We start from the raw sequence: 9,363 nt of genomic DNA, 5'->3' as shown, positions 1-9,363 counted from the left end.
CATTGCTTGCTGTTTGGGGTTTTGGGCTGGGTTTCTGTACAGCACTTTGTGACATCAGCTGATGTAAGAAGGGCTTTATAAATACATTTGATTGATATTGTGGAAAGAACAGCTCAAATAAGCAAAGAGAAAGGACAGTCTATAATTACTTCAAGACATGAAGGTCAGTCAATATGGAAAATGTCAAGAACTTTGGAAGTTTCTTCAAGTGCAGTCGCAAAAACCATCAAGCGGTTGGACGAAACTGGCTCTCATGAGGACCGCCACAGGAAAGGAAGACCCATAGTTACCTCTGCTGCAGAGGATACGTTCATTAGACTTACCAGCATCAGAAATTGCAGCCCAAATAAATGTTTCACAGAGTTCAAGTAACAGACACATCAACATCAACTGTTCAGAGGTGACTGCGTGAATCAGGCCTTCATGGTCGAAATGCTGCAAAGAAACCACTACCAAAGGACACCAATAAGAAGAAGAGATTGGCATGGGCCAAGAAACACGATAAATGGACTTTGGATCAGTGGAAATCTGTCATTTGGTCAGGTGAGTCCAAATTTGAGATTTTTTGTTCCATCCGCTGTGTCTTTGTGAGACGCCGAGTAGGTGAACGGATGATCTCCGTATGTGTGGTTCCCACCATGAAGCATGGAGGAGGAGGTGTGATGGTGCTTTACTGGTGACACTGTCTGTGATTTATTTAGAATTCAAGGCACACTTAACCAGCTGGGCTACAACAGCATTCTGCAGCGATACGTCAGCCCATCTGGTTTGCGCTTAGTTTTTCAACAGAACAATGACCCAACACACCTCCAGGCTGTGTAAGGGCTATTTGACCAAGAAGGAGAGTGATGGAGTGCTGCATCAGATGACCTGGCCTCCACAATCAACCAACCTCAACCCAATTGAGATGGTTTGGGATGAGTTGGACCACAGAGTGAAGGAAAAACAGCCAACAAGTGCTCAGCATATGTGGGAACTTCTTCTAGAGTGTTGGAAAGCATTCCAGGTGAAGCTGGTTGAGAGAATGCCAAGAGTGTACACATCTGTCATCAGGGCAAAGAGTGGCTACTTTGAAGAATTTAAAATACATTTTGATTTGTTTAACACTTTTTTAGTTTACTACATGATTCCATATAGTTTTGATGTCTTAGCTATTCCTCTACAATGTAGAAAATAGTCAAAATAAAAAAAGCTTGAATCAGTAGGTGTGTCCAAACTTTTGAGTGGTACTGTACAAAAGTATGTGGAAACCCATTCAAATGAGTGGATTCGGCTATTTCAGCCATACCTGTTCCTGACAGGTGTATAAAATCGAGCACACAGCCATGGATCTCCATAGACAATCATTGGAAGTAGAATGGCCTTACTGAAGAGCTCAGTGACTTTCAACATGGCACCGTCATAGGATGCCACCTTTCCAACAAGTCAGTTTGTCAATTTTCTGCCCTGCTAGAGCTGCCCTAGTCAACTGTAAGTGCTCTTATTGTGAAGTGGAAACGTCTAGGAGCAACAACGGCTCAGCCGCGAAGTGGTAGGCCACACAAGCTCATAGAACGGGACTGTCGAGTGCTGAAGTGTGTAGCACGTAAAAATCGTCGGTCCTTGGATGCAACATCGGGAGTTTCATGAAATGGGTTTGCATGGCCGAACAGCCGCACATAAGCCTAAGATCACCATGCGCAATGCCAAGCGCCGGCTGGACTGGTGTAAAGCTCACCGCCATTGGAGCAGTGGATACGCACTCTCTGGAGTATTTGTATTAATTATGGATACCCACTCTTCCTGGGGTCCAGCACAATTAAGGCAGTTATAATTTTTTTTAAAGATTACAATACATTCACGACATATTAAGTGTGTGCCCTCAGGCCCCTACCCTACTACCACATATCCACACCACAAAATCAATGTGTACGTGTGTGTATAGTGCGTATGTTATCGTGTGTTTGTATGCATGTGTCTGTGTCTATGTTTGTGTTGCTTCACAGTCCCCGCTGTTCCATAAGGTGTACTTTTATCTGTTTTTTAAATCTAATTTTACTGCTAGCCTGAGTTACTTGATGTGGAATAGAGCTCCATGTAGTCATGGCTCGATGTAGTATTGTGCGCCTCACGCTTCACCATCTGGCAGTCCGACGGATTAATCTGGGTTTGGTGGATGCCAAATGTACAGTTTGGTGGAGGTGGAATAATAGTCTGGGGCTGTTTGTCCATGGTTCGGGCTAGGCCCAAACATTGTATGCTACAGCAATACAATGACATTCTAGATGATTCTGTGCTTCCAACTTTGTGGCAACAGTTTGGGGAAAGCCCTTTCCAGTTTCAGCATGACAACGGCCCTGCACAAAGCGAGGTCCATAGAGCAAGGGTTTGTTGAGATCGGTGTGAAAGAACTTGACTGGCCTGCACAGAGCCCTGACCTCAACCCCATCGAACACCTTTGGGATGATTTGGAATGCCGACTGCGAGCCAGGCCTAATCACCCAACATCAGTGCCCTGACCTCACTAATGCTCTTGTGGCTGAAGGGAAGCAAGTCCCCGCAGCAATGTTCCAACATCTAGAGTAAAGCCTTCCCAGAAGAGTGGAGGCTGTTATAGCAGCAAAGGGGGGACCAACACCAAATTAATAGCCATGATTTTGGAATGAGATGTGCGATGAGCAGGTGTCCACATACTTTTGGTCAAGTAGTGTATTTCACTTAGATGTGCTCAATCTAAATATTGCGAGTTTAATAATTTGGTACAATGCGCCCTGTGTGTCTGTGGGAAACAGAGCTATTACAGAAAGGAGGAGATAGGAATCCCATTGGGCAATGAATGAAGAAACTCCCCACTCCCCACTGTCTCCCCACAGCATTCATGTTGTCATGCTGGTCACACGGTTGCTAAGCTAATAGTCATGCAATCCCTTCTCAAAATCATGGTCGAGAAACCGGCCTATTTTCTTCGAAAGCAGGTAATGTCACGATTCCAAAGCTATACAATATTACAGAGAACAAGGTTAATTATCTCACATCTTGGAAAATATTTGCAATGAGGTACTTCTTGTTCACAAAATTCATGCTAATGTTCGGTTTTTGAGCTAGCACCCAATTGACCTCCATTCACTCCTTGAAGGAGACCTCTGTGTCCCAGAATGCACCGCGTGGCCCTTTGTCGACTTATGGGCAATGTACACAATGGGCGTTAATACGATTCTAATGGAGTTTCCCCATCTCCTCAAAAGTATCTCTGTGGGAGAGCAACATTACTAAAGATTTTTATAACTAACCCAAAATACACCACAGCGTGTCTCTTCCAATGGGAGCAGATTAATCATAGTGGGCAGAACAAACAAGGAGTAGTGCAGAGCCAAGCATGAGCTAGTGAGATACTATATCGGTGCTTTCTAGCATTTATTTGCATATTTCCGTAAGGGTACGCCTACTCCTACTCTGTGAAGTGCACATATGCAATAACTCAATTTGCCCTTGCACTCCTAAACAACGCAATTGGCAAAGGGTAAAGTCTACAAAACACAGAACACTATGTTCCAGATTCTAGTTTTGGAAACAGAAAACTGTATGGAGATCAAATGTTTAAAATCAATGAGAAAATGTGCATGTCAGCCAAAATCCATCTCACTCACATCTCATCACAATATTTGGTAGTGAGTGAAAACACCAACCGGATGCTTCACATTGATACATCCAGTGAAATATCTGGCTCATTGTTCTATCTGTGACGTTACTCTGCTCTCGCTCAGTGGCAGAGATGCTGTTTATAGCTCAGTGGCAGAGACTAACTGCAAGTTGAACTTGGTGAGTAAGACTCCTAAATTGATAGTGCAGTTTGTTAAAGCGATTTTACAGCTAGCTAGCTAGCTTCACATCCTGATATGGACTTTGGTATTATTGTGTGTAGCTATGTTTTCTAGCTAGTAAGCCAGCCCAGAGAAAGAGATCATTGCATTGTGGGTTTTGTAGTAGATTTGAGCTGCAACAGATTTCCAGAAACGATTTTCACATTTCTACAAACCTTGCTAAAAAAACAAAATGATTGTTTGAACATTTGTTCACAAAATTGTTTTCACATAGTGTTATTAAACACTGTTAAAACTTCTTATGGATACGTGGGGCGGTAGCGTCCCACCTGGCCAACATCCGGTGAAATGGCAGAGCGCCAAATTCAAATTAAATTACTATAAATATTAAATTTTCATGAAATCACAAGTGCAATACATCAAAATAAAGCTTAACTTGTTGTTAATCCAGCCAAAGTGTCATATTTCAAAAAGGCTTTACGGCGAAAGCAAACCATGCGATTATCTGAGGACAGCGTCCAGCACACAAATGCATAACAAATCATTTTCAACCAGGGAGTTGCGACACGAAAGTCAGAAATAGCCATATAATATATGTCTTACCTTTGAAGATCTTCTTCTGTTGGCACTCCAAAATGTCCCAGAAACATCACAAATTGTCCTTTTGTTCGATAATGTCTTTCTTTATGTCCCAAAAATGTCAATTTATTTGGCGCGTTTGATTCAGAAATACACCGGTTTCAACTCGTCCAACATGCCTACAAAGTATCTAATAAGTTACCTGTAAACTTGGTCCAAACATTTCAAACAACGTTCCTAATCTTTCCTCAGCTATTCTAAAACGTAAATAATCGCTAAAATTTAAGACGGGATAATCTGTTTTCAATACCGAAGAAAAATACCACGGAGCGCGCTCCTGTGTACGCGCAATAAAAGACTTCAGCCCTTCACAGTGACACGAACAATTTACAGCCGTACTTCTTCATTCCTCAAAAGAAAAACATCAACCAATTTCTAAAGACTGTTGAGATCTAGTGGAAGCCATAGGAACTGCAACCAGGGCCCTTATAAATCAGGATTCCCAATGAAAATAGTGGAAAACACAATGAGCTCAACAACAACAAAAAAATCCCTGGATGGATTGTGCTCGGGGTTTCGCCTGCCAAATCAGTTCTGTTATACTCACAGACATTATTCTAACAGTTTTAGAAACTTGTTCTCTATCCAAATCGACCAATTATATGCATATCCTAGGCCTGAGTAGCAGCCAGTTTACTTTGGGCACGCTTTTCATCCAAAATTTCGAATGCTGCCCCCTATCCTAAAAAAGTTAATCAATGGCATTAGTGGCTTGGGGTGGATTATCCCTTTAAACTGTGCTTTCCAGCTACACATTCTGCCTGTCTTTCAGGTACTTCCTCAGTGTCTAGAAGGGTTCCCTCTGCCACACTGACAACACCAGTTCTGCTCAATATCACAGGCACTTTGAAGCCATAGTAATGGCTGCACTTTGAAATGGCCTGACTATAAAACACCACCTTGTGTAACTGAACCCCCCCACAGCCTTAATCCTTATTAAACGCCACCTCGTGTAACTGAACCCCCCACGGCCTTAATCCTTATTAAACGCCACCTCGTGTAACTGAACCCCCCCACGGCCTTAATCCTTATTAAACGCCACCTCGTGTAACTGAACCCACCACGGCCTAAATCCTTAATTAACACCACCTCGTGTAACTGAACCCCCCACAGCCTTAATCCTTATTAAACACCACCTCGTGTAACTGAATCCAGCATGGCCTTAATCCTTATTAAACACCACATTGTGTAACTGAACCCCCCTCATTAGTCCTTGTTACACACCACCTCCCTGGCTCTTTGAAACAGGCAGCAGATAGCTGGCAGAGAGAGAGCAGGTTAAAGAGGGGGGCCAGTGGGTAGCTGCCATTGATGTCCATAGCAATCTGGCTGACGTGTGTCCAGGACCGATGTGAGACATCACACAGAAAAGTTGTGGAGAAACTTTAAAAGATTTGCTGAAGTCTGTCTGTGTAATAAGTTCAAGCAGGCTGTGGGGCCTACCTGCTACGCCGTGTGTGCCACTCACAGACCCCTTTCAAATGTAAATTGTAAAAAATTTAATATTTTTTAGCCGCTGTTATCCAGAGCAACTTACAGGAGCAATTAGGGTTGTGTGCTTTGTTCAAATACTGCCCGCTGTCAATCACACCACCACAGCTGGGCACACACACGCTCTAAAACCTTTCATAATACCCATGAACACACGCATGCATGCCTACACACATTCACACCAGAACTCAAACTCGCACGTGCCCACCTGCATTAGTGCTCAATCACTCACACACACACTCACCTGTCACACACACAAAAACTCAGTCACACGTGCGTGCACACACACACCAATGCTCTCTCAATAATTCCACCCACCCCGCAGTCACACAGTCAATTACAGTCACAATCCTTCAAAAGACTCCAGTATTGTCTCCATCCCAAACTGCCGTGGTGACTTGCTGCCATATGTTGATCTGTTCTCAGCAGGAGCTGACAACTAAAACCTCCAGTTAACCTCAACCAAACCTCTGGGGAACATAACCACTGACAAACACTAGCGCATATGTATGCATGTAGGGAGTGTATCATTGTGTATAAAGTGCATTCGGAAAGTATTCAGACCCCATGACTTTTTCCTCATTTTGTTATGTTACAGCCTTATTCTAAAATGTATTAAAATTGTTTTTTTCCACCCTTCAATCTACACACAACACCCCATAATGACAAAGCAAAAGCAGTTTAGAAATGTTTGCTCATTTATAATAATAAAAAAACTCAAAACACATTTACGTAATTATTCAGACCCTTTAACTCAGTACTTTGTTGAAGCACCTTTGACAACGATTACAGCATCGAGTCTTCTTGGGTAGGATGCTTGTTACACCTCTTTTTGGGGAGTTTTTCCCCATTCTTCTCGCAGATCCTCTCAAGCTCTGTCAGGTTGGATGGGGTGTGTCGCTGCACAGCTATTTTCAGGTCTCTCCAGACATGTTTGATCTGGTTCAAGTCCGGGCTATGGTTTGGCCACACAAGGACATTCAGAGACTTGTCCCGAAGCCACTCCTGCGTTGTCTTGGCTGTGTACTTAGGGTCGTTGTCCTGTTGGACGGTGAACCTTGTGGTCGAATTATTGTAATCAAAAGGAGAGAGACTTAAGATTTCTTCAAAACAATCAAACTTTACTATTTAATTAGTTCAGAAATGGAGCTGGTCGGTAACCACCCCTGGAGGTGATCACTGAGAACTCAACCAGCTGGTTTAAGCCACAGCATTTTATAGCAAAGTCCCTCCTCCTTCAGTCTACATGACACACAACAGATGTATGGAATGGGTAACAAGGTTAAGATTTGAATGAAAGATACTGTCTGCTGTGAATTAATAGTATCTGCTGTAAAAACATGAGAACTCATTGTATAGAGACCAGTGTCTGGCCCCCCAACTCCATACTGGAGCCATCTCTCCCTGGTACCTTATAGAACAGAAACATTAACTCATGCTCTGGAATGCGGTATCACCAAAGGCATGGTAGATCTTCCAGAGGCCCATGCTCAGAACACACACAGATGACTGTTCTAACAACCCCTTATTCTGTTGCATAAAACAAATCAAATTTTATTAGTCACATGCGCCGAATAAAAACAATCATTTGATGCAATAAAAGTATTATAACATAATCTGATCCTGACTACTCTCCCAGTCTCTGCTGCTGAAAAACATCCCCACAGCATGATGCTGCCATCACCATGCTCCACCGTGGGGATGGTGCCAGGTTTCCTCCAAACGTGACGCTTGGCATTCAGGCCAAAAAAGTTCAATATTGGTTTCATCAGACCAGAGAATCTTGTTTCTCATGGTCTAAGAGTCTTTAGGTGCCTTTTGGCAAACTCCAAGTGGGATGTCATGTGCCTTTACTGAGGAGTGGATTCCATCTGGCCACTCTACCATAAAGGCCTGATTGGAGGAGTGCTGCAGAGATGGTTGTTCTTCTGGAAGGTTCTCCCATCTGTCGTGGCTTTGGCATCATTAAAAAGGAAGACATGTTTATCAAATAACTCTCTGTAATTATTATTACGCGATTAAACTGATTCATCGTGTAACTGTAATTAACTAGAAGGTCGGGGCACCAAGGAAAATATTCAGATTACAAAGTTATAACTTTCCTAATATAACTTTCAGATATCATACTATCTGATCTGAGTCTTCTGATTAATGACGTATTCGTTTACCTCACGTCAGTCTCATTCCAAACGTCGTAAATTGTTGGTTATCTGCACAAACCCAGTCTTCACTATGAGTCATCCATTCATCAATTGTCTTAAAATCATTTATTTACTAACTAAATAATTCACAGAAATGCATAAAACAGATATGGTTACAAGGAAATGATAGGAGAATGTGCCCTAGTGGGCTAAACCGGCATGGCGGCTTGTTACACAAAGAGGGAGTGGGGTCTGAAATTGAAATGCTAATCCTTTGCAGATGAACGCTCACTCATTTGGGAATTGCAATCAATATATATATTTACACTCAGTGTGTCGTCGGGATCTTTGTTGGAGAGTTTGGTTCTGTTGGAGAGTTTTCCGCGCTCTCTCTCTCTCTCTCTAGAATGGATATTGGATATTTCAAAGTGACATTCATTAATGTCGTTATAGGACGGATGTTTCGTCGGTCTGCAGACTAGTAATTAATATCAAAGACTTGTTATTATTCTGTCGGTATCAATAGTCTAAGAGCTTAACCACGTGGTATGGTTAAAGTTCAGAATGAGGAATGCATGGTCAAACCTTGGCCCTCTCTTCTCGAGGTAAGCTGGTCTGGTGATAGAAACCCTGGGCGGGGGTTATATTCGGAATACAGAAAAAGGCTGTCTCATGACGCCAGGTCCTGTCTGTGTCCCTGGGGGCGTGCCAAGGACTTAGTTAAGACTCCAAAGGGAATTTGAGTTTCCTTCATTAAACAGTCCAAAATCACATTTACACAATTTCACAAACAGTTCCATCCTTATTCATTCATTGTATACAACCATTAGATATAAGTCTCACAACTGAGGCTATTATATAAACAGAGCCATGGTAATGTGGCCGTATTGTCTCTCATGAGTTTCACAAAATTGTACCAAACGGACCAGTTCGTAGCTGGATTCTTCACCGATCTTTTATACCTTCTCCAGAACATAAATGTCGTTCGGTTCTCCAGTCCTGTGAGGTGGAAGAATTCCTTTGTCTCTCCGTGAAAACACCCTGTCTTTATACTGTGGCCATGAGGTGGGACATTTTCTTAGGAATTTACGACCCCTTCTGACCACAGCAGCCTGGGTGTAGGAGACAGAGGGAGATTGTGAAGAAGTGCAGGGGGAGGGGGTCAACTGTGCTCGCTGTACCCAAAGAGGGCAATGTCATGACACATCTTCACAGAGGAACTCTAGAGCTCTGTCAGAGTGACCATCAGGTTCTTGGTCACCTCCCTGACCAAGGCCCTTCTCCCCCGATTG

The sequence above is a fragment of the Salmo salar genome, chromosome ssa29, assembly GCF_905237065.1.
Source record: "Salmo salar chromosome ssa29, Ssal_v3.1, whole genome shotgun sequence".
NCBI lineage: Eukaryota > Metazoa > Chordata > Actinopteri > Salmoniformes > Salmonidae > Salmo > Salmo salar.
This window is presented reverse-complemented; position numbering follows the sequence as displayed.